Consider the following 26,343-nt stretch of genomic DNA (forward strand, 5'->3'; position numbering starts at 1 on the left):
GTTTTTCAGTAATAAAAGTAAAAAAAAAGTTTTCATTTCGTCAAACAGATTTGTGAAAGCCTGAAAAAGACTTGATTTTTGCTACAAAAATATCTTAAACTCAAATGGTTTAAAACTTAGAAAATTCGTTGAAATTTCCGTATTTAAGAGAATGGGGAAAAGTAATCTAGAAAAAACTTCTTAAAACTTTTTTTGCAAGAGTGTTGTTTTTTTTTCATACATTTTTCGATTTTTTTTAAATTTTAAAATGAAAATTTTAAGATTTTGAACTCAAAAACGATTTTTAGTAAATTCTAAAATGAACAAAAGTTTTAATGTACTCCTTCGAAATGATTTTTACACTGCTGTTGTGATTCATTGATTATGTGGATACGTTGTTTTGAACAACTATTTTGGAAAAATCTTGCTTAAATTCTATCATCATCTAAATTTGATATCAGATCAGCAATTTCTAATTCTTGGCCCTTGTTTCGACATGTTTTGTCGCAGGTTTCACAAGAACCCAATCTTCTCGTTGATAAACGCCCTAGAAGCGACAAGTCATCTGACTCAAAACACGAGGGGCATTAAAATGGAAAAAATTAAAGGTAATTTAAATAATCGTTTTGTTTTTTTCATTGAAAACTCAATTAAATATTCGACCGAATATTCGGCCGAATATTCGTTTGGCCGAATAATTGAAACGGTCAATATTCGGTATTCGACCGTTCGCCAAATTCTACTATTTGGTTCATCTCTATTAAGTATAATGTTTCGATCTATTTTAGTTTTTTGAACTAATAAATTATCAAAATTTTTGGACACAAAAAGAGATCCATGAGTGTTTGGAAATTCAATAGGTTTATTAAGGATGATAAAATCAAAAGTTTCAATCGGCAGCTTTTTTTGTTTCAAGTAGAATTATATTTTTATTGTAAAGGTTAAGAATTGTTTAGCAGAAAATAAACTATGAATGAAGAAGAATAAGATAAATTTTGGTTTTTTTTTCTTCATATACGTTTGAGGAAATTTGTTTTTTAAATTAAATTTTCAAGCTTCTGAATTCAATTCTTAATAAAATGGTACGAATATGATAATGTCATTATTTTTAGAGATTTTTAACATGAAATCTTTTGGAAATATTAGTTCCAAAAGATTTTATGAAGATTCTAATAATTTTATTTCTGTTTCTCATGTTTCTTTTCAAAAGTGAGCTATGGCGCTATATCCCAGGTAGATGACCATGAATGAGTTACAGAGAAATTCAAAATTTACTAATTTGTAATCTGAGAACAATATTAACATCTGTTTTTTAAGATTAAGACAGAACATTTTTTAATAAACTACTTTAGATTTTGAGTTTCTGTGTGAAATAACCTCATTCCCCTCCAAATGAGAAAGATTAATCAAAGACCGGCATGCAGGAGCTCGTTTCTTTCTAGCAAATGGGCTCCCAACGATAGAGATAACTTATCATGCATGGGAACGTATGGTATTGTTGTCCACGTTTCTTCCTCCCTGTGTTCCAGTTGTCTCTGCGTTCAATAGTGCACAATGGGCCCCGCCGTGTAAAGATGAGTAGTAAGTGTACTTTTACTTCTCACCGGGATGCTGACAAGATCTGGCTGTGTATGTATCATAAACATAAGCATAACAGTTCATTATTCAAAACTTCTATAGGAAAAAAGAGAGAAAAAAGAAATGATAGTTAAACACTAAGATCTATAGATTAAAGATAAAGGTACAATTCAAACATGTAGTCTAGGTATATTCAAACATTATCAAATACTATTCATGAACACAGTACACAAGAAAGTTTAAACATAAATAAAGAGATGATATATAGTTTTAAAACCCATCTCCCTCTATTCAAATGGGAGTGGTTCCATGCATGAAAAATCATAGTGAAATACGGATTCCATGAAATAGTTGAAAAAAAAATGAGATAATATAAACTCAATAGATCAAAAGAATTTAGGATAGAAGGAAGTCTACCGGGTCATCTATTTCATTTACATATAACTAACTTTGATTCATGAAGCAGCCTACTGTTGACAATCTTGATTACCAATAATAGACAATTTTGTGGCTCTAGTATAACCCAAGGGGAGTATATAGTATTTCAATAACCTTGGTATAACCTAATATAAACCCTGAGAGTTTTTTTTTTATTCTTCCAATTTGAAGATAGCTTGTGTCGTGTCTTTTAAGTAACGAAACACATATATTGAGCCGCAAAGAGCCGCAGGTTACCGATCCCTGGTGCGGAGAATAAAAACGCTGCTGTATTACGGCTCTGTGGCCACACACCGATAGAATGTTGTAAGAGCTCCCCGGTACGAATTCCGGATGGGCAGCGCCGGAATGCAAAAAGAAAAAAAAACCTTCCGCCAAATCCGGGTCACCGAGAGAATGATTTATTTAACAATTAGTATGAGAAACGCCACCGTACTTCCGGGTAAATTCTGTGGGTGAGTTGGTGTGTCGGCGAGGAGACGCCAACGCTCAGCAGGAAGTCGCGGAATTTCATGATGGCGAGGCGGGACGTGCTAGGAGGCAAGAGTCCAGGTTTTTAGCGTCCGGTAGGACTGAAAAAATTAGTCGTTTTTTTCAGTGCCGGCCCTTAACCAACTCTTTTTGCTCTCGTGGAGAATCATAGCGAAATGATCCAACATCCGACCTCACCGGGTCGATTGTCGTTTTTTTTTTTCGTGCGCTCTCGAGTCTGAATCCTCAAAGTGGTTTCCGGTACCGTGGGGGAGAAAGAAAGGTGGTCGGGTTGGATTAAAATTGTGGTAATTTAATTTGCTGAACGTTGTCTAGATAGCGCGCATTCGGCGGCTTTCGCTGTTCGTGAGGAACGTCATGCTGTGTGCGGTTCGTTCTTTCGAGGCTCATACTCTCTTAGCAACATCGCGAGCTCATTCATCAGAAATCGCCATTCGCAACAAAATTGGCACGCTGCATGCCGCGCAGTAATCGCCTTCATTATTATTGGCACCGGAATGAACAGCGAAAGCACTTTCCTACTTTCACTCTGGTTGATTTTGATCAATCTAGTGGAATGCTAGAATGAATTATTATTTCGAATGTTTTACCAGACATTCAATTAAAAGTATGCATACATAGCTTTTTATGCGGTACCGAGGAATTTATGATTTATTGGTTGTATCAACATCAATGTTAAATCTTCGTTTACTTATAGCTTTTAAACAGAGTACTTTTTTCGTTTTCCTAGAATATAAATCACATTCGAAATTTCATTTCTTACTTAAGCAATGATTCAATTATGATTCATTAAGATTTTTTTGGTAAAAAAAAAACGCAACGTGTAAAGTGAATCATTAATTTATTTTTTTTTAATTTCTAACGGTTTTTCTTGTAACGATTGAAGAGAGAAATAAAAAAAACTGGTGAATACGTCTTTGAAAAAACAATGAACACTCGTAGTATTCTTCATATATCTTAAAAGGAGGCGTTTTCTTCGTGAAACCTTCATGTACACACTAGACCGCTGCAAATAATGACTTTTTGCTCCCATATGTTTTTTCGATGCCTTGGTCACCAAGCATCAGTGCAAAATTTGAGCTGATTTGGTTGATTCCTGAGTAAGCGCCACGCGTTTCCATTTTGTATGGAAATTTGTATGGAAGAAGAAATTTTTTCACATTAAATCATCCAGAAAATTCAAATGAGCTTGAAATGAAGTCGGTCTTTAATTTTTGGTTTCTTAAGCTTCATTTTTTGCCTTCATGACAAGTAGCTAAGATTTTCATGAAAAAAGGTATAACCATTTCAAAATAAAAAATCAGCATCCATTAAAAAGTATTTAAAAATTGTGGATTTTGCTTGCTAGAGCTGTCAATGATAGCATGAAATGCTTTTGCAAAGGTTGTATAAATCAATAAATTCTTTGGCAATGCCAAGCAGTTTTTTGAGATTTTTTATTTCCATCCTACTGTTACACTCTTGCAAATTAGCAGAAAATATCGTAAAAATTAAAAAAAAATTTTTTTTTATAACATTGAATAGCTTTTCTGGAGAATAAGTTTGGGTTTTGCTTTGTTGACATAAATAGTACATAAATATTCCTTTATTCTACTAGTACTAGTAGAATAAAGGAATATATTTCATCAAAAGTTTTTTTTTTAAACTCTCTGGCGATTTCTGAATTAAAAACTTTATTTTCCCATACCAATTCGCATACAAAAATAAACTCGTTGGCAGGGCCGGATTAAACCATCAGGGTGCCCGGGGCAATTTTTCTGGGGGGCCCCTATGAATCGATTTTTTTAAATGCTATCTCAGAGAATACAAAACATTTCAAACGTGTAAAGAACTGGAGATGAGTTCAGTATACTGTCTTATTATTATTATTATTATTTATTTTTTCATCTGACAACAGGGTCTACATGAAAACTTAAAAACTATGTAACTAAAATTATACAATTCAAGCAGTTTTTAAAAAAGCAAAGTGATCTTTAAATTTCATGTAGAAGTTGGGTACATATAGCGGAAGAGGATAGATTGTAATCGAAGCATTCATAGTATTCATTAAACGTTGCGCACATTGCCCGGATGGGTTCGTATTGTCCGTTCTCCGTCCGATGATAGTTTAACCGCAGCGGTTCTCTGGATCGAAGAGTTCTCGGGATAACATTAACGTTGACTTTTTCAAGTATTGGGGGGAGTCAATTTCGCCCAGCAAAACTTTCGTGATGAACATAGTTTTTAGTAAGTTCCGTCTCTGGTTCAAAGTTTTCATCCCTAATAAGTCGCAGCGAGATCCATATGGTGGGAGCTGCAACGGGTCTCTCCATGGCAAAAGACGAAGCGCCAAACGGGTAAATTTTCTCTGAATGGTTTCCAGACGGTTTATCCAGATTGCAGCAGATGGGCTCCAAACAATGACGCAGTTTTCCAGCTGCGAACGCACAAGTGAACAGAACAGCACCTTCAAGCAATGAGGGTCTTTAAACTCCTTACCAATCCTCATGATGAAACCTAAGTTCCTGTTTGCTTTAACAATAGTGCTGTGATAGTGGTTTACGAAAGTCATTTTAGTGTCTAGCAGGACACCAAGATCTTTGATCGACGTGACACGTTCCAAGCCGTAGTTTTCAATAGTGTAGCTCCAGTTCAAAGGCGTCTTGCTACGCGTGAACTATATAACCGAGCACTTTGAGGTACTTATTGTCAACAAGTTCCGTCGACACCACGTTTCAAACATGCTGATCATAAGTTGCAGTTTCGGGCAATCTTCAACGGATTTGATTTCCAAGAAAATTTTTAAATCATCTGCATACAATAATCGGCATTTTGGGGGTAGAACGAAGCACACGTCGTTGAAGTACACTGCAAATAAAAGTGGGCCCATGTTGCTTCCTTGAGGAACACCGGAAACGTTGCAGAACGATTGAGATTCATTATTTCCAATTTTGACTTTGAGCCTTCGATTGTATGTATGTATGTATGTATTGTATCCACCTTGGGTTTACGGCAGCGCCGCGGTTGTGGCAAAAAAAATAACCCACACGTCTATCTTGGCTACCACGCAACACAATTATAACCACTCAATGAGACTTCTAAGGGAATGGAATCGTTAGCAGAGGCACTAACGGTATCCAGGATGAAAAGGGAAAAAGTCTCGAGAAGCTACAACCATATTGTTGACTAACCAATATAGCATGTAAATTATAATCCCGCCGCCAAGGCTTCCGAAAAAAGAGTGCGTCCTTATTTTACAGAAAGTAATCAAACACCATATTTTCCTCAACTATGCCACATTCCCTTGACATAAATTGAGGAACATCCAGTATTCGAAACGGTACTAGCATACACGGTAACCCGCTCTTCTTGTAAAACGAGGATACCCAGATGCCCCTGCCCTATACGATGTAACCTTATATAATGAAATGTGATTTAATGTAATATAATAGAATATAATATATAAAATGGTTATATAATATTATAAAATAATTGGTAGAATATGGTATAATATAATACAAATACATCATATAAGTTATTTGGTGTATCGCTGAATATAAATATACGGGTTTATTGAAAAAAGGAATACAAAGAAAAAGAAGATGTGCCCGACCATATTTTCCTTTTTTGTATCTGCTTGTTCTGAAAAGTTCAAAGGCTATTAAGACAAAAAAAAATATTTGTTGTTTTGACATTGATGATGCATTCTATCAAACCTCGTTCAAATATAAATATTTACAATTACAAATCTTCATTCAAAACCTACAACATCATATGCAACTTATTTTAGAAATAGATAAACAGCAATCTATAAATGGTGCTGAAAATAAAATTTATTTATAAAGTGTACAGAGATTTGAAAAAAAATTGATTACTGTAATTTTGGTAATTCATGATTGGCTAAAAATGAAATATTTGTATTAAATTACGCTTAGATAAATGACTTCCAATAATCAAACTCTGTATGAGGGATGATGATCTGAGAAAAGATGAGATTATAATAAAGAAATCTATAATAAATAAATAAATGGATAAACAAATAAATGGATAAACAAATAAATGGCTAAACAAATTTAAAAAATAAATAAATGAATAAATAAATAAAATAAAAAAAAATTAATACATAAATAAGTGAATAAATTAATAAATGAATGAATAAATAAATAAATAAATAAAAAATAAAAAAAAATAAAGAAATAAATAATTAAAAATAAATAAATAAAAAATTAATAAATAAATGAAAGAATAATCAGGTATTTCCAATGGGTTCAGCCTCTGCAAAAACGAATACGTTTATTGTTATTTGCTTTTATTGTGATTGTGATGATAAAAGATGGATATAAATTTAATAGAATAATCTTGAATTAAAAACCAATGATACCATACAAGATTACCAATGATATAATGTTTCATGATGCTATAGATTTATTTTTACTTTTTTAATCATATTGAAAGCACCCTCTTTGTTACAAATGATTAGAAACGAGCAGCATCATATTGTTTGTTTTCAATATTTTTATTATTATCATTTTTTTTTTTCAATTTGATCGGGATTCTGTTGTGTAATTGGTATTCAAAGCGTGTAAACAATTTAAGTGTTCAAGGATTCGGTGTGTGTTGACTGTTATATGTATTTCAATTGGGTCGACGTTTCTCCGTTCCTCATAACGATAGCTTTTGTCCTGTCGTCCGGTCCCAAAAGCGGGTAATTAAGCATATAACATAACAATGGTGAAACATCGTGAATACAAGTTAGTCATGCAAGACTACGTTTCTGAGCTTAGACAATCATAACAAACAGGGAAGCAGTATCAACCGACAATTACAACATATTTCCCAAGATTATCATGTATTAATTTTCCTGAAATGAATTATCAGTTTTATACCATAGATTATTTAAAACTGCTCGTGATGGCGTGATGCTAAGGAAATAAATGGATGAATGTTCTGAAATGGTTATTTTCGAACCTTGATGATCTGCAACAATTAAAATTTTAGATCCAAATGTTAATTGTGGAATTCAAATTTAACTAAAATAGTCATCACAATAGTAGAGTATATGACAATCAATTAGTTTTAACTTTGGAGCTACTACATTTTATACAAGTCATTTATTTTAGTTATTTAATATTATGATTCGGGTCCACTGCCTCTGCGTAGCTGAAATCTAATTATGGTTAATTCTTACAACCAGAAAAAATCAAAATATGAAATGAACTAGAAATAAAAATATAATAAAACGATAAGTTGAATGATCTAATGGAGGAAAAAATCATTATATGTAGTAGACATTCTGAAAGTAAAATATTATCATTTGAAAATTTATGATGATTATGATATTACCAGAAGCTGTAAAACAATGAAAGTATTTTCATGACATCTCTTCATCACACTGAATCCGCTCCGTAAAGAATGATATTCCCATGCTATTTGACACCAAATCTAACAAAAATATCTAGAGAAATTTGTTATTACTGTATTAAAGTCCATAGACTTATAATTTATAATAAATTGAAGTGCTGATGTCTGCGCAAAATAATCTTTTAAAACTTAATAACTGCATTGTAATTTTTTATTATAATTTTTCCGAGGTTAACAAACACGGTTTCTGTAGCTCCATGGATTCATTAGTTTTTTTTTATGCAGACAAATTAGGTTAATGTGTTCCTGAAATTCATATGTTAATTTATCGAGGCATTAAACTTAGCTGAGATGTTGGTCGATTGGGTCCTTCCTTCGATTTGCTGTTTCTCAATTTGCACTAGCACCATACTCTTTATAATTAAGTCCCAAGCGGCGAGTAGCGGAAACTGAACGCTCAAAGATAAAATCGAAAACATCGCAAACGATCATCTAAGTAGTCCGCTTAAATGAAAACATCGACTAGAATAAAACGAAACACACGCGCTCTTCGGAACCAAATAAAACCGAATGCATATTTTGATGCTCCTCTTTTGCCAAATAAACGCGAACCACCAAAGCTATCACTATTTCGGTAACAATTTGGGAAAGATTTCATGTTTTCACTCATTTTGATAAAATAAATGTAATATAACCACTACACCGAATAAAACAACACGACAAAAACTATGTGTACAAGCACACCGCGGGAGAGCAAAGAGATAGCACGTCCGCACCCGACGGGTTTCAAACTCGGAGTGAACTACTGAAATTGTTTTGACTTTGAGCCTTTGAGCCTTCGATTTATCAAATACGACTCCATCCATTGTACAAACGCAGGCGTAGCCCCTATTCTACTCAGCTTGGCTAATAAGATGCGATGGTTCACTCGATCAAAAGCCGCTTTAAGATCAGTGTAAACAGTGTCGATCTGGATTCCCTTTTCCATGTTTCGAATGCAGTAGGAAGTGAATTCAATTAAATTTGTGCTCGTGGAACGGCCTGGATAAAAGCCTCGGTAGTTTGATATTTCTCGTTTATCGCCTTTTTTGAAAACGGGGAACATGAAGGATTGTTTCCATTTTGCAGGGAATGTTGACAGAGATGTTGATTTGTTAAATATCAGCGCAAGAGGAAGACATAAGGAGTCTGCACATCTTTTTAAAACAATTGTTGGTATTCCATCTGGTCCAGGTGAGGAAGAGCATTTCAGTTTTTTGGTGGCATTTTTAATGTCTTCTTCAGAAAAGGTAGGACAGTGCAAACGCATAATGTCCTGCGGACAGTTCATAATTGCAAGGTCTATTTCCTCAGAGGTTACTGTGGCATTCGTGAAAGCGCTGGAGAAATGACGGACGAACATGTTGCAAATATCAGCCGCTGAGCTAGTAGCTGGACATCCCTCTAAATACATGGAACGAGGTAAGCCGGTCTCGTTACGTTTTGATCTTACAAAGTTCCAGAAACCTTTAGGCTTTCGTTTGAGTTTATCTTCGGTTCGTTGTATGTAAGCGTTATATAAAAATCGGTTGTAACCACGATATTTTCGGCAAGCTGCAATGTAAACCGTTTTAGTAAAACTGTTTCGGTACAGTGAGTATTGCCGAAGTGCTCTCGAACGACGGTTTTTCAAAATTTGCAGGCATCTATTAGACCAAGGAGGATTTTATCTAGGGTGTGGGGCAGGAACAAACTGACGGAAATGTTGTAGTACAATCTCAATGAAAAATTCTAGCATTTGGTTGACATCGGACATCTCAAACAGGATCGACCAATCGACTAGACTAAAGGCTTCGTTTAATGCTTCAAAATTAGTTTTTGAAAAGTCAAACTCTTGAACGTTTTGTTCATTCACAAATTGGATTACTGGTGAACATTTCAGATGAACCTGAAATGGTGGGTGAAATTCGTCGACACATGTCAGTGGCTCGAAAACTTCCTCGATGTTAATATCGGGGAGAGAGGTATCGTTCACAAAAAGCAAGTCTAGCGTGTTTCCGTGAGAGTTTTTCATTGTAATCATTTGTTGCATGTTAAGTTGTGCGGTTCCATCGATAAGAAGACTACTAGAAAGGGAGAATGAAAGTCCATTCGAACTAGGAATCGCGCCCTTCGTACAGTTGACCGAGTCCACGTTATATCTCGCTGGTTATAATCGCCAAACAGCAGATTGTAATGGGTTGAGTTGCTGATGGTGAGAGCTGAGTCGATATGCTTTTTTACCCAGCAAACATAACATCGCATTAGAAATGTCAGCTCAACTCGTTAACAATGTTAATGCGAATCGTAATTCCTACCAAACCAAGGAAATGATCGTAAAAATGGTTAGTTAAAGTCTACCGACTCGTATATGACAAAAGTCCGCCATGTTTGCAAATTTGTCTCCCGCGTGCGGGATTCAAATGAGAAAACAACCTTGTTGTTCTCTTTGCGATAAGCAGTGCAACCAGATTTCTAAAAATCAGAGGGTCCATTTGGATAAATTGGCCAATGAGAGAAGCAGCAAATATTGTCGCTGGCAACGGTTTGCATGCATTGAGAGCAAAACTTGCGCTCTCTCGCATACTGTCAGGATGTACGGTAAATGGTGTTGTATATCGTCCATTTTTTACAACTCTTATCGCTTGAGCCAGAAGTTAAAAATATGTATGTATATTGCCTCCACTTTAGTACGTAAATGCTGTTTTTTCGAGTTATATAAGATGATTTTATAATGTATATGAACCGTATAGCAAAGTTTGTTGAGAAATATACCTACAAAAATGTTTGCTGGGTTATCAGGGTACTAGAAGCTGCGAGATCTGGGCTGATGTATGCAACTCCTATACAGATGTTTCGTGGCGAGCATTGAATAGAGACCCACAAATGTTCAACATCGTCGTCTATTAGTGTAGACATCTTCCAGGAAGTAAATTTCTTCAAGACGGCTATTAAGACTCCACCACCTCTTGATTTACCAGTACTGATGGGGTCCCGATCTCTTCTGTAAACCTCGTAGTGATTTCCAAAAAGTTGCGCATTCGGAATCTCATTATTTAACCACGTCTCCGTTAAAACAAACACGTCGTATTCGATGTCAGCAGCAGCGATAAAACAGTCATCATGTTTGGTGCGCAGACCTCGAACGTTCTGGTAGTAGATTTTTACCGGTACATAAGGGTTGGTTTCACAATAATCGGTTCTCGATGAAATATCTCCGGACGAAGTAGGTTGTGCTGATTCCTGGGAGTTCGACTCTGGACAAAAAACTATGCTGCGTGTAGGTTCATCATCAATTGGTGTTCGAATTTCCACAGCAAGTTTTTCCGCAAATTCTCTGGTTTCGCATCGAATGACTATAATTCCATTATTTCTTACGTGGAAATCTTTAACTGCGTACTCGACAGGATCTAGATGCAGTTTTGGGTCTCGTTGGGATCTACAGCTAGTTTCGGTTAAACAGAATAGTTTGGCTGACTTGATCAAGCTTTTTTGAATTTGTGAATTTAGTTGCCGCACTTTTCGGTGGAACCAGAAGAACATATCCAGTCGGTGTTTTTGGGGTTTTAGAAGCAGAAGGGTTTGTATTGCGTTTCCTGGACCTAAGTTGACGACCTTCGTTGATTTTGATAGACGGGGTGATAAAAATTGATCCGGCATATTCATTTCCATTTTCAACTACTTCGGCGAATGTTTTTTTGAACGCAACATCTGTTCGTTGGATATCTGTGATCTGAGTTTGACTGCGTATCTCAGTATGGTTTCTCATAATGTTTTCAACTACCACTTCTATGCGATCAGAGAGATGCCTCTCAAAATTAGATAACTGGTTCTTAATTTGATCTGAGAGGTCTCGTTTGAATTCAACAAATTGGGTACTCAATGATTCCACTCTCTCGGTTAGGTACTCACACTTCTTGTTGACTTCATTTATACAGTTCAGCTTTTTTCGGCAGTCGAAGCACATATATTTTAAACCAGGGTTCTCACGTATAGCTTTGCAGGCAGCAGAGTTGAACTCCGAGCATTTTTTATGCAGTATTTGGTGGCAACCGCCAAAGCGATAGACGCGGTCGTTTTCTGGTGTGATCACCTGGATACACACACTGCATGTGACCGAGGTCATGTTGCACAAAGAACAGCCCTACACGCTAGAAATTATTAAACCATTTACGATTCAAAAATAACCATTTTTGACCTTTTCCCGGGAAATGTCATTTTATGAGTTCTCCATGAGAAGTCATAAAATGACTTCTTGGGGAGAAGTTCGAATATGGTTATTTTTCAACCGAATGGGATTCTGGAGGAGAAGTTGAAAAATGGTTATTCTTCAACCGAAATTCAAATGTGCTGCTTTTTCAGATTCATGAGGATTTCTCAAAAAATTGACAATAACAATCAGAATTTTTGAATTAAGTATTCTTATTTATTTATGATTCTCAAAAACAATTTAAAAATTCAATCGAATAATTGAAATTGCCATCAGCTTTACACCAACAGCAGCCGAATCACCTGGTAGCAGAAGTAAAGTTCCCCCGCGAGCGCTAACCAAACCTGATATGAAAAAGAGCTCCTGCGGGATGGCCAATACTATTATCACTAGGTCTGCTATTTTTAACGGGGTGAGGGGTGGAGAAAGAGGGCCTGGTGAATAATCTTCGATTGGCTTGTGATGTTTTTTCAAACATACCGCTTTTCAAACAACAGCTCCTTCCGGATGGTGTGAAAAATGATTCCTTTTGTACTTCCATTTGCTGTGGCTGGAAACGATGGACCGGTGAGCGAGGCCTCGTCCTTCTCAATGTTGTTGATGCTCCCAACACGGAATTGAACCGGATTCATCCAATCGGTACCCTGAAATTTTTTATGATGTTGGTATCGACAAATAATTGGAATAAATCACTTACCTTTCTCCATCTCCTACAAATCCGAAGTTTCCACGATTTCCAGAACCGATTTTTCGGGAAACTGGATGCTGTTCCGCGGAAGAAATCAAATTGCTTTATGGGCATCCGGCTGCAATTTGAACCGTTTTCAAAATGGCGATATAGAGAACATCAAATTATTCAACCATTTTCTGGTTTATACTCGAAAACTACCAAAATGGTTAAAATTCTTTCAGAAAAAATTATTGAAAAATAACCATATTGGCGGATTTGAAGTAAATATCATAAAATGGTTATTTAAGAACTATAAATGGTTATAACAAATCGAGCGTGTATACGGGCTTAGTGTTAGTGCAATCTTCAAACTGTTTGTTTTACGTTTCCCGCCGTAGATCGTGATTTTTAGGAATTCGAAAGTGAAAATCAGAAATTCCTGTACCGAGTGAAACCGCACAGCCTTGATTCACAATATTCCAGTTAGCAGGTATAGTAAACAATGCATTACAGATTTTAGATACTGTTTAGGTACTGTTTGTTTTGTAAATGGCTATATTTTATAAAGACGAAGAACAGCACACGTCTGGCTGACTCCATAGCACTTTAACAATAGTCATGTTGTCTGCCTAGAAGATAGTTTTTGGTACCTTCAAATAAAATTTTTTAATTAATCACGTGCAAACACCGCGGAAGAGTTTAGAAATTAAAAAAAAATGAATGCTCTGATATGAGCTGAAAAATGCAAAATTTATTTCTCATTTATGTTAGAGATACAGATATAAGAGTTAAAAGATTCAAGAATAAAAATCAGGTTATATTCCAAACCAAAATTCATTGTCTCAAATCTCAATCATAATTCCATATCAAGTTTTGAGAAAAAAATATGAATAACGTTTGAAAAAAAAAAAAGATTCTAAGTAATAATCAGAGACAAAGCAGAAATTTCACCACATGTGAACTTCAATTTTATATCTTTGAAGCACAAACAAAAACGTTTATGAATATGATTCTCATCAGATATAAAAATGGTTATCAAATTGTTATTCCAAATGATACAAACATTTAATTGTACATATAAGTACAAAAATTTTCGATTGATAAAAAAATCGGAATAGAAATTAAAAAAAGGAATCCAAATGAGTTTATTACCTTCAACAAAGTTCCTGAGTTCTCAAAATTTAGAAAAACCATGAAACTGAACTCTAGTAACTGAAGAAACACTACAACACTTGAAAATCTCAATGAATTGAATCTGGATAAAGATAAAATTTAAAACATAGAAATATTCATGTTAAGAAAATTTCTCAATGACATTAGCAACTCAACCATAAGATCGTTTTAATGATAATTTGAGAACGATCATTTGGAAAATGATATACTGAATTAAGGATATTTACTTCAGTAGTCGGTAAAATTTTGGGTTAAATCAGTTGAAAATGTTCCAATCCAAATTTTAAGTCTAAGGTAGAATTTGGGATGGAATTTCAATGAAAAAACTCTGTACTGTCGATCGGTCCAATTGAGGCAACTACAGTTTTTTTAAGCATTTATTTTCAAAAATAGCAAGGGAAAACGGTTAAGAATTTATAAACCAACGGAAAGTTCAATAATAATGATTGAAAAGAGAGAATTAATAAAAATACCCGATATTAACCCAGATACTGCCCGAATATAATTCTGAAATGTTTATCATAAAGCTTCACTGTTCTCTCTTAGCACTGTGAGCTAACATTCGATGAAAAAAAAAGAAAATTGGAGGTGTTTTGCCTCATATTCTTCTTTATTTTTTCGAATTTGGTTTACAATATTTTTTGTCCAGATTTTGAGTTGAAAATTTTGAAATTCAATACCAAAATTTTGATATTCTCAGCTCGCAAAATGCGGGAGAATTTCTTGACTACTTACTCTAGGGGGCCCCCTTAAATTGAAAAACTATTCGTGATATTAATTCACGGAGGCCCCTTGTTGTTATATTTCAACTTTTCATTCCGATTTTCTTGTTTTGATTTCTTTCCATAGATTTGTAGAATTTGAAGTAGTATGATTTAAGTAATGTAAAACTTGAATCCCTCGCCCCCCCCCCCCCCTAAGCCGGGGGCCCGAGGCAATTGTCCTTTTTACCCCCCCCCCCCCCTTAATCCGGCCTTGCTAGTTGGGCTGATTCAGGACTGAATGGATCGCTTCCAAAATTTGTATTGCTATTTCTGGCAGCAAAAACAACAAAAAAAAGTTATGAGAGGTATAAAAATTAAAGAATTTAAAATTTCCATGCATTGCAGTGTGAAGAAGGGAGCTACAAAGGCAGTTCCATACAAATTGCGTTGTATAGTTTGAAAACTTTTTAACCAATTAGGGCTTCCATACAAGTTTGTTGGCATAAATCGAGAACTTAACAAGCAAAAGGAAGAGAGGTGTATGGGTACGAATAATTTGAGACCCTCCCTTGTTTTTGGGTGGATTCGGAAAGAAGGATGCAAGTTTTTGTTCATTTTATATTTGGCATAATTTGAAAACATTTCAGACAAATTAAGCGAAATATTACATCATTTAGATATAAAAAAAACGATTTTATAGCTGTTCGTTAGCACTTCGTGCATTGCAAATAATAAAAGGCTGGAAGTGTATATCATTAGAACATACATATTGAAATATTTAGAAACTCTAGAAAAACTGAGTTAATGTTCCAGATCTAGAAAAACAAATTTTAAGATCAATTCTAAGAAAATGCCAACTTTTTAAAGCATTTGCTTCTAAGTGAAATTTGATTTGAAACGCTGTCCATGAAACTAAACTGAATTTCAATTATTTTAACAAATTTAATTAAACTTTGGAAGGTGTTTAAAAGCACTCCGGGTCAGCTAATTTTTATTTATTAGACTTTGATCTAATTTCAAAATTTTGCAAATTTGAGTGGAGAAAATCCACCATGTTTTCGAATTTTGATGGTTTCTTGTATAAAAAATTTCTTAGAAAATGCAACTATTTTTTGTATCGATCTTGAAGAGCAAAAATCCTTCTAGAATAACATGTTTTCAAAGTGGACAATTTTAACCCTTTCCTTCCAACGAGGTTTTTCACGTTTTTAAAATAGAAATATTGATTAACAACTAAAGTTCTAGAACAAAAGATGCTTTATTTTAGTCTACTTTTATGATCCAGTTGATAAATTTGGGTTTTGAGGTGGATCATACATGCTCCATTGGGAAGATAACAACACAGAGGGTGCAAATGAAAAATAAGAAATAACGACCAAAATACAGGGAATTTCATCACCTTTTTCACTTTTTGATCACAAACTAAAACGATCCTATTTTGTGAAATATTTCTTGGGTATATCCAGCCCTCAAAAGTAAGACTATTGAAATTTTTGAAATATTCAGTTTTGCCTTGAACAATGGCCGCCATGAAACTTTTCGCCAGAGAAACAAAACATGCCGTTTTTTCGAAAAAAATCACGAGCTTTTGCAAATATTTTCAGACATGCAGTCATTTCAGTAGATGAAATACCTATCCTGAAGAGAAAAAACTTTTAACGGAATGATTATCATGAGTATAAAAAACTTAGGAAGATAAAAAGTATAGTGTATCACCCAGTGTATCACCTGTGATCCACTTAACTTATTCGAAAATTTATATGTTTTAGTGGAAATCTAAGCAAACCATCATTTGATTTTGCTTGCACAAGCAATTTTCTGCACGTCAATATTTTTATTTGAGGATAATTATGAAAACTTGTAAAGTTGTTGAACATCAAATGACGACTTGATTTAAATTAAAAAAAAACAACTTTTGATCTGCCGAGCAAAAACTAGAGAATCAATTTTCTTCAAATTTTGTGAAATGATTCTGCACTCATACTTGCACATTCGATGAGAAAATGGTGTTGATCCAAAGCACCCAGTACAAATGCGAGCTATGCAAAGTTGTGGATTATCTGTGCTACCATGGGAAGGAAAGGGTTAAGCAGATTCTACGAATTATCCACAAATAAGGCAAGTTTACTAAAAAAACGAACACAAACACATACAGGATCTCAATGAAACTTGATGTTTCCTCGAAGAGATTCCCTTTTTCTTAATTCTAAGCGTACATCTTTCAAGGATATGATGGCTAGCATCTTACAAATGCTAAAACCACCAAACCACAGAAAGTGTACTATGTGTGCCGTGACCGAGACTCGATCTCAAACCCGCTGGCTTAGAAGACTGGAAGGCTATCCTCTAAGCCACGGGCTGCGGCAAAGTGTGTAAAGAAAGTAAGTGTGTGTTGAAACGCCTCTGACGCAACATCAGCTCTACTGATCATCAAAGATTCTTTTAAATTGCACTGTCATATCAAAGCCAATGTTCGTTCCAAATTTGATGAATATGACTTAATATTGGGCGATAGTTGAGCAGAACCTTAAGCAGAGCCAAAAAACTGTTAGCAGCGAGAGGCAGTTCAAAGCAAACTGGCGTTCTGCGGCGAAGAAAGTGGATAAGGTGACTGTACATTAGGGTGTCCCAAAATTGCATAATGTCTGAGAATCTGGGGCTCACCCTCCAAATGGTAGATTAGGATGTGGAGAACAAACTTTTGTATGAAGCCGACTAAAAAAAATCATGTTTAGAGGTTCCGCCAACGCGATCTTAGAAAAAAGACCACTTTCAAAATATTTGATTTTAAATAAATTCTCACAAATTTTCTATATTTTATATTTTTTTAAATTTTGGTTGGGTTAAATACTACACGTTAAAAATGAAAAATGAACCAAAATTGTATCAAAATTGAAAAAAAGCAAGCTATTTTTAAGAAAAAAAAATTCTGGTCCAAACATTTTGTATTCAACTGACTAAAATGGGTACCAAGCGTGAAATAATTTTAACACCAATGCCATCAAAACATGCGAATTTTTGAGCACTTAAATTTTACTGAACAAAGCATGTTGTTTGAATCATCTAGTGAAGAGCTATTCACGGTTTAATCCCTAATAAAAATCACAATTCAGGATATTTTCTATTCAGTTTAACAAATTTGATCCAACCACCCTTCATTTCTTTATTCAAATGTTACTCTGCATTCATTTTTTCAATTCTTATATTCTTCCTCAAAGAATAAAATTCACCGATATGCCGACAAAATAAATTTATTAGGCATCATGACCTAAACAATTTAACCAATCCACGAAAATTTACGTATTTGGGCTTTTTGGAGCCAAGGGGTCAACTTTCAAAATCTCATTAAAATCAACGTATAATATCAGACATCCCGCAGAAGTTTTAACTGATTTTGTCGAAAATTGCCAAACATTCAAAGTTTGGCTTGACCAAATTTCAATTTTTATTCGCCAGAAAGCATAATTTCTTAGAATTATTTTTCTCAGACGGGATTATTTCCCGAAAGTGAATTTCATTTAACCAAATCTGTATTTAAAAAAATATGTTGGATTTGTTTCCATAAAAAGTAGTGTTTTAAAGCCTGTACTACGGCAAAGCCGTAAACATCGAGAATAGATAAGTTGAGACGGCACAAAGCTACTAATGCTTTCAAATTCATCGTGATCGCCGACCCGCCGTCCGTCGAAAGCGGTCGTGATCTTTAAGTCTCGTCCACCGCGCGACAGCGTGAAGAAAATATGTCCTCCAAATCTTGGAACCATGGCCAAAAAAAATATTGTATATCTCTATTACGAAGCTGGAAAAAGAAAATTTGAAATTGATATTTTATAACGATATTTGTAAGTCTAGTTTTTTGAACTCTGAACAACAAGGATAACCTTTGAAGTATTCAAGTAGGTACCTAAATAATCCATGGAATATCCATAATACGTAACGTTTATCTACAAAAAAAAATTAAATTCTTCCAAACTGTGTTTATCTGTCACCATCAGCTTCGAGCTTAGATTTTTGAACGCACAAACCTAAAACGATAAGATCATCATAACAGCATTCGGTTTTACAATTTTCTTTCAATTTCCCCACCCAGAACGTGTGCCGAGTGTCTGATGTTTTATTTGCATGTTCCGGATTTGAGAAAAGCAACGTTTTCGAAGATGTGTAGAATAAATTCTTGCTCCCCGTTTCTTTGCCTTGGAAGACATTATGAGAACTGACTGGGGTAGAATGAGGTGGTTTCTTGATGGCAAAAGGTATTTTGTAACACTCGCGGAAAGGTAATTTTTCGACATTTGTTTTTATGAGCGGACTCGATGCCGTGTTTTCCTTCCAATGCGCGCGCCAGGGAAGGTGTTATCTTAATGGGCTACCCTTGAATGGGTTTTTCCGGGAAACATTTCCGTTTCGGATACCTACCCCGCCACCGTCAGAAGAGATTTGTACAATTGCCACCAGGCTCAGTCTCGAAATCGTTGCCTGCCGCCGGGCGTTTTTGGTGCCAAGAAAAAGTCATTCCGCTAAATGGTGATGTAAATTACTGGTGGCTAAATGATGGGGCATAAATGAATACGATTGTACTCGGGTTTTTGCTTTATAAACACACTCACAATGATTTGCAATGATCCGGGATGGTTAAAGTTGGAATTTCAAAGGGTACTTAAAGCGGTCAAACAGGAGCTCGTATATAACGTAAATAAGCATGGTTTGAGGCTCGTTTTCCTTTTTCTGGAGTTAAAATTCAAGTCAGAAACCAAGGAACTCAAATATAACAGTTATAAAGATCCCCTAACTGGGAGAGAATTTTTTAAGATTTATTCCACAACACGTTTTTATGCTTTCTCACAGGCTACTTTAAAAAAAGGATCTGCAGCCATAGATTCATAATTTTTGTTGGCTAAATTGTTTTTTGACATAAACCGCTAATTAGTACGTTAATCACTTAGTCCGCGAATTTATTTTCTTAAAATTTCGGTGAACGAATGGATAAATATACTCCACCGAAGACAATCCGACAAGCAAGAATGTAAGTTATTCCCAGTGTTTGGCGTTGAAAAATAAAATAACTCAAGAATGCCTCAGATAACTAGACTATTAGTCTGTTAGTTTTTTCTAAGCTTTTTATAATCTCATATACGGTTTTTAGTAATCAACTTTTTTGGTGAGAGGAACAATTTTTTTTTAAATTTTACGTAACGTTTCGGGTTACTTTTTTCACCCATTTTCAGACGTCTAAAAATATTTACTTTTATGAGAAACTTTAAACTCTGATGATGGGTGAAGAAAAGTAACCCGAAACGTTACGTTAATTTTTAAAAATTTGAAACCGAAAAATGTCAATAAGTGAAAACCGTATAAAAGATCCGGTGATATACTTTTATTCATTAAATTTATTATCTCACTAAATTTTCGGGTGACTAGCGGTTTAACAAACTCCACCATGGGTCATAATTCATGTAAGAGTGTTCTGAATCAGTAGTAAAGTTCGTTTTTACGTTAGTTTGTGAAAAATGCGTGAAAAGAAATTTGCTAGTATTCGTCAGAATCAGAGCTTTGATGACTCCCGTACAATGAAAGGAAATTACTGAAATTGACACGGCAACTTAAAGTTGCTTACAACATGCTTGTTGATCTCTATAGCTCGCCGATCACGTTTTCTAGATATTTTGGAATGTTCTTTTTCACGGAAATGCAGAGTCAGGAATGTTTTTGAATAGTAGGGAGGATAAGGGCATAACGAGCACCCAGGCACCCAGCCAAACAAAGCACCAGGAACATAATGTATGAGCGTAATTGAATTGTTAGAGATAAGGGAGATAAGGGCATAATGGCCACCTTAAGGAAAACGCTTATGTAACCATTGCACTCCTCATTCTTTTGAACCCTCTTGGTAAAAAAAAATCAGAAAAAATCAAGGCGACTGTGCCAAATTTATTTTTTCATGTCTTTTTGCACCGTAAATATCTCAAACACACTCTTTTTTCTGAAATTATTGAAAAATTTTGGGAAATTGAGAGGGAAACAGCCATAACTGTAGTTTCCAGTCCGCACAGTGGATCAAATTAGCATCGTGGAATTGCTTTGAAATAATCACACCAGGTACTTTCCATTTGCTTCAAATTTTTCTAGTCCAGATATGCTTTTTTCTGAAATAATTGAAAAATGTAAGGGAATTGAGGATTAAAACAGCCATAACTCCATTTTCAGAAGCGCGCGGTGGCTCAAACAGCCTTCATTTGATTTTTAAGAAAAAGTCGCACAAGATGGGTTTAGTATTGTTCAAAATATTAAAGTCTTAACTTGTTTTTCTGGATTGTTTACAAAATAAAGGGGAATTAGATGTTAAAAAGGCACTATACTTCCTTTCTTAAGCTCGTGCGGCGTCTGAAACAATGTCCGCTCGATTTTCCGGACATTTTCACTAATGGAAAGTATTTTTTCATGGATTCGTTTTGTGAAGGAGGGAAGATATTGAATTTCTTCGTGTATTATACCCTTTTTTCCCCATCGTGCGTTGGCTACAACTTTGTAGAAGACAGTTTGGCTCTATCTGTTTACTGCAAAAAATTAATATGTGTAAACCATGCAATAGTTACACGCTTCAATATTTGATTTAAGATAACTGAAGCACATCTTGAGCATTCTCGCTGGAGACACCATTTCTCAATTTCTACATATCTCTATATACAGGGTGACAAAAAAGTCCTGTCACACTTTTTTGGGGTCGCCTGTAGCCTACACGTTGCATATGTCAAATGAAAGGGCTAACTTCGCTGCCCAAAGTGGCAGAGTTTCGTTTCTGTGCAGTTTGTTTACATTGAGTTGTGAGCTATGGCAGAGTTTAGAGCAGCTGTTATCGCTGAATATGTGAAAGGGTTCAAACCCGGACACATATTCAAACATCTAAAACCGCTCGGAATCAACCGGAAATTCGTGTACCGGACCATAAATCGGTACCTAGAGACCGGAGGCACCGAGGACAAGGCACGATCTGGACGACCAAGGTCTGTGAGAACTCCAAGGCTGGTAAAGATTATTCGAGACCGGATAAGACGGAATCCCGCCCAATCTGCACGGAAGCTGGCCAGGAACCTCAAAATGAACCGAGAATCAATACGCCTGCTTCTGCGCAAGGATTTAAAACGTACACCGTACAAAAAACAGGTGGTTCATGGGGTTACCAAAGCTACAATGGACAAGAGGTATCAACGGTCGCGGGAATTGCTCGGTTGGCGCGCAGATGACGAGATTATTTTTTCGGACGAGAAACTGTTCGTTTTGGAGCAAACAGTCAATCGTCAAAATGATCGAGTTTGGAGTGTGAGCCTCCAGCAAGCTCCTGCGGACAAGCTGAACGTTTCCCGGTTCCAAAATAAGACGTCAGTGATGGTTTGGGGAGCCATTTGCAAGAGAGGTAAACTGCCTCTTATTTTTATCGATAAAGGGGTCAAAATCAACGCAGCGTACTACTTGGACACGGTTTTGAAGAAAAATGTTCTGCCTCAAGCTGAACTATTGTTTACAGACGATTACTACTGCTTCCAGCAAGATGGTGCCCCATCCCACACCGCAAAGGTTGTTCAGGCGTGGTGTGAGGAAAATTTGACAGATTTCATTCCAAAGAATGAATGGCCTCCGTCGTCTCCGGATCTGAATCCACTGGATTATTTCGTGTGGGGATATATGATGTCGAAGCTGAACGACTATAAATTATCAAATTTGGAGCAATTCGAGCGAGTTATCAGGGAAATCTGGGACGAAATGCCGATGGAGCACGTGCGCGCCGCCTGCGACGACTTTCCGAGACGTCTGAAGCTAATTAGATCAGAGAAAGGTGGTGTAATTCCAAGATACCGTCTGTGAAGTATCTTTATGAGTTACTGAATAAAGCTATGAAAACCAGATTCTGATTTTCTTCTTATTCTTTGAAATATTGAGATTTGCGTGTGTGACCGGACTTTTTTGTCACCCTGTATCTCTCTTCGTAATTATTTTGGTAACAATAAAGTTTCTTCCCACTGTGCCACTGTGCATTGCACAGTGGTGCAGAACATCAATCTAGCTGTACGAAATTAATAGCGCCCAGGGATGAAGAGATAGACATTTCATGTCTTCGGCAACATTGTTCAGTTTTTCAAGGAGCATATTTCAATATCAAAATTTTTGCCGAGGGGTTCACCGATAGCGAGATAAAAATGCTAACTTTTTTGTTCTTCAAATTAGGGCTTTGATGTCTTCGACAAAGTTGTTTATCTGATCAAAATACATAAGTTTGTTGAATATGTCAAAGCCCTATCACATAACCTTCAGGAGCTACAGTCAAAGTAAAAAAATCTCTTAAAAAACAGTTTTTTGAACATGACACATTGTAGGTTGGATAAAATGGTTCGCTGTCTTTGAAACAAAGTTGTAACATGCCACGATCTACAATTGTCTCATACATTATGATGGGTTTAGAAGTTGTTGAAGCCCTACAGAATGCATTTAGTATATTTTATTGGCAATTTTTGAAGACTCGTCCATCGAAAAGTGCACATTTTCGCAACATCCCCTCTTTTGTGATTGTTGTTGATGATAAGCGAAACCATTTCCATTTGAAATTAGCGGGGAAATCGGTGGAAATAGTAGAGATTTGAATGATAGAAAATACACTTTTTATATGAAAATTACCTAAATATTTTACTTATAGAAAAAAACTTTGATAACATTTATTTCATTAATAAAGTGTTGCAGTTTTCTTTTATAAATTTTGTTTTATTAAAAGACAATGTAATTCGATTTTTCAAATCATTTAAACTATAAAAAATGGAACTAATATGTATGTTAAATTTGGTTGAGCACTAAATTGTACCGGTTGAAGCGGATAGGGGAACATGCCCTATTATGCGCCACCTAAGCGAATCGCTGATTTTCTATGTATTCCACGTACAAATTGTGTTCAAAATGGGTGTAATCGTTGAAGAAAAGTGTTTTCTACAAATTCCTATGATTTTTCATTCCTTAAATTGCTATAGTTTCTTCAAAAACATGATTTTTTAAAACCATATTCAAAGCCACAGAACAAAACTGTGTTGCGAATACGCGCCGCTGTGTATTCAATACGCGCCTAGCAGCCGAACACACCCGAGAGCAGCCGAAGACCGAAAACACACCAATACTTACAGACACTTTGACTGAAAAGAAAATCAAAATGGACTAATAGAAATTTTACAAAAAATGAAAAATAGATTTTTTGGGCTGAATTAACGCTCAAAATATGGTTTTAGACTTTTTGTTCATTTTCAATGAAAATTGGCCTTTTTGAAAAATTAATGCTATTTTCAGCCTACTACGATTGGCGCGTTATAAAGAGCGCATGGGCGCATGATAGAACATACCCATGAAAGCATACCTTAGCGAGTTCAGTATGATTTTTTAGCATAAAACCATAATTTAGATTCTCCTCTATCGATGTGTCAGAAAATATTGTCTTATTCGTTTTTCTCTGCTTGGTGACACCTTATTGAAAGTCTTTCAAAATTTAGATCGAAATGAAGAAAAACCTAAATTGTGAAATTATCACGACACAGGGGCATTTTAAGGAAAAATTCATACTTGCCATGACCAATCACAGCATTTAAAACAAATTGGTAATATTTTGCAGGCTTAAAATGTTTCAGATTCTTCAAAACAAGAGTGGCGCGTATTAGCCACATGGGGCGTTATATGAACTTTTCCCCTATATTGTACTGGCAAAACCGGTTCTATTATTCAGTTATATGTCACCAAATACTAATTTAGTGCTCTACCAAATTTAACAGATAAAGATTGAAAAATCGAATTTAAATGTCTTTCAATAAAACAAAATATATAAAATAAAACTGCAACACTTTAATAATAAATTAAATGTTTTAACGTTTTATCTATAAGTAAAATAGGTAATTTTTACATAAAATGTGTACTTACAACCTTTCAAATCTCTACTAGTCCAACCGATTTCCGCGCTAATTTCAAATGAAAATGGTTCCGCTTATCATTAAAAATAATCACAAAAAAGGGGATGTTGCGAAAATGTGCACTTTTCGATGGACGAGCCTTCCAAAATTGCCAATAAAATACACTAAATGCTTTCTATAGAGCTTCAGCAACTTCTAAACTCATCATAGTGTATGAGACAATTGTAAATCGTGGCATGTTACAACTTTGTTTCAAAGACAGCGAAACCATTTTATCCAACCTACAACGTGTCATGTTCAAAAAACTGTTTTTTCAAGAGATTTTTTTTACTTTGACTGTAACTCCTGAGGATGATGTTACAGGACTTTAACATATTCAACAAACTTATGTATTTTGATCAGATAAACAACTTTGTCGAAGACATCAAAGCCCTAATTTGAAAAACAACAAAGTTAGCATTTTTATCTCGCTATCGGTGGACCCCTCGGCAAAAATTTTGATACAAGAATATGCTCCTTGTAATACTGAACAATGTTGCTGAAGACATGAAATGTCTATCTCTTCATCCCTGGGCGCTATTAATTTCGTACAGCTAGATTGATGTTCTGCACCACTGTGCATTGTAGATACCCTAATTCGTTTGAGAGAATGCTTGATAAATCAACGTATCAAATCAACCATTACCGAAGGTAATATTTTTTCTTGATAAATCAAGAATAAAATTTATGGATTTTATAGTCCGATTGTCAATTTATCTAGTTGATTTTATGGATTTTATAGTCCGATTGTCAAATTATCTAGTTGATTGTTTTAGTGAACGTAATTGCACCTCTTGCTATAACTTCTCCCAGCCATCGTATCGGAAACGGCTACCGCCTTGCCTTAAAATATATGATTAACAGCAATTATCATCGGTGATGATCAATCATTGAAAAACAATATGAACTAAAATCATGATCTTTGAAATTATTTATTTAACGTTATCAAGTCATCCAACCTTTTCCCCGCTAAAAATATATCAAAATTATACTAATTATATAAGAAAAAAAAATGCAACACTTTGTTTTGTGTATCACTTCTGAATGCATGGATGTTAGTAACGTAGCTATCACCGAAATGAAGTGCCAGGATACTAAATGATCATAGCTTTATTATGCATATTTTTCTAGAAAATTCCATCTATTTATGTAAGACAATCCAGTTACGAGATACAGCTATAGAATCAAGTATCCCCAGGGATCAAGTATCCCCATTCTCCCATATGATATTATTATGATTTCATCGCTGCTGATGTGCTTAGATGATAATTTGAAACTTGATCCTTTCATAGAGGAAAGGTTTCCTAAATGGGCCTATCGGGTTTTTTTTTAAATATATCTTTATTCGTGCCAATTCATCCTTACATTTATATTACATAATTACATTAAATTAGGTGTTCAGTTCAATAATAAACTGACCAAAGCCCTATAGTTTACTAATCACTAAAATTTATTAGTTCGACTTAAATTTGCTGAGCACAATCAAGTTTTTTTTATAGGAGGACATCCTGTTATGTCAAAATATTTAAACTTACAACTTAAAACTAAAACTATCCTAAAATTAAACTAATTGTAGAGAGAACGAATCTCTGCGATGGAAGACTGCATCGATTTGCCTCTGAAGTTGGAGATGATTGTGTTGGCCATCTCTTCGATAGATTCAATGCCTGCAATCCGATGAAGATCTTCGGTGCTGTGCCAAGGTGGAAGCCGCAAAATCATTTTCTTCGGAATCCTCTGGATGGCTTTCTTCCTCGTCGCGCAGCAGCT

Source organism: Uranotaenia lowii, chromosome 2, assembly GCF_029784155.1.
Source record: "Uranotaenia lowii strain MFRU-FL chromosome 2, ASM2978415v1, whole genome shotgun sequence".
NCBI classification, from domain to species: Eukaryota; Metazoa; Arthropoda; class Insecta; order Diptera; family Culicidae; genus Uranotaenia; species Uranotaenia lowii.